We start from the raw sequence: 1,316 nt of genomic DNA on the forward strand, positions 1-1,316 counted from the left end.
TAATCTAATCTAATCTAATCTAATCTAATCTCTCTTGATCTGAGGTATGCAAAGACTGTCGTATGAGGAGAAGTTGAGTAGATTCCTTACTGTCCTAAAGGCTGGGTTATTAAGTATATTCAAGACAGATTTTTAATCAGTCAGGGAATTAAAGAGTTTTGGGGAGTTAAGAATTCAGCCGTGATCTCTCTGAATGGACTATATTTGCTCCTATATCTTATGATGTATAATACCTCTGAGAAACCAAAGATGCCCATGATCTGTTACCTCTTTTCTCCCAGGTGCATCTAGAATTAGGATTCATAGACTCAGATGAAGTGTCAGAAATTGAGAACTGAGATGAGAAAGTAGTCTTCTCACACACAGCTGTACATCTTTGGATTTCTGTACCCCAGTGGGTTATACAGGCAGAGCATGGAAACAAATCCTACAGGCCAATTCATCTATGCTAATCAGACATCCTAAATTAATCTAATCCCATTTGCCAGCATTTGGCCCATATTCCTCTAAACAATCCCTATTCATATACCCATCCAGATGCCTTTTAAATGCTGTAATTGGGTAAAAACAATGACTGCAGATGCTGGAAACCCGATTCTGGATTAGTGGTGCTGGAAGAGCACAGCAGTTCAGGCAGCATCCGAGGAGCAATAAAATCGACGTTTCGGGCAAAATAGTCCAGGAACTCCCCATATACGTTCGAGACACCACCCACGCCCCCACCTCCTCCAAGACTTCCATTGCCCCGACCCCCAACGCCTCATCTTCACTATGAATATATCCAATCCCTCTACACCTCCATCCGCTATGACCAGGGCCTCCAAGCCCTCTGTTTCTTCCTCTCCCGACGTCCCCAACAGTACCCTTTCACCGACACTCTCATTCGTTTGGCCGAACTGGTCCTCACCCTTAACAATTTCTCCTTCGAATCCTCCCACTTCCTCCAGACCAAAGGGGTAGCTATGGGCACCCGTATGGGCCCTAGCTATGCCTGTCTCTTTGTTGGCTACGTAGAACAGTCCATCTTCTGTAATTACACCGGCATCACCTCCCACCTCTTCCTCCGCTACATTGATGACTGCATTGGCGCCACCTCGTGCTCTCGCGAGGAGGTTGAGCAATTCATCAACTTCACCAACACATTCCATCCTGACCTTAAATTTACCTGGACCATCTCTGACACCTCCATCTCCATTAATGACGACCAACTTGATACCGACATTTTTTACAAACCCACTGACTCCCACAGCTACCTGGATTACACCTCTTCCCACTCTACCTCTTGCAAAAATGCCATCCCGTATTCCCAATTCCTC

General features: G+C 45.4%; 1 protein-coding gene across 4 annotated transcripts in view; it reads left to right on the top strand.

Annotated features, from left to right (window-relative positions):
• Positions 1-1,316, top strand: part of rnf185 (ring finger protein 185) — a 104,328-nt gene that overhangs the window by 32,396 nt on the left and 70,616 nt on the right. The window lies entirely within an intron of this gene.

This window comes from Chiloscyllium plagiosum, chromosome 25 (assembly GCF_004010195.1).
Source record: "Chiloscyllium plagiosum isolate BGI_BamShark_2017 chromosome 25, ASM401019v2, whole genome shotgun sequence".
Classification (NCBI taxonomy): Eukaryota; Metazoa; Chordata; class Chondrichthyes; order Orectolobiformes; family Hemiscylliidae; genus Chiloscyllium; species Chiloscyllium plagiosum.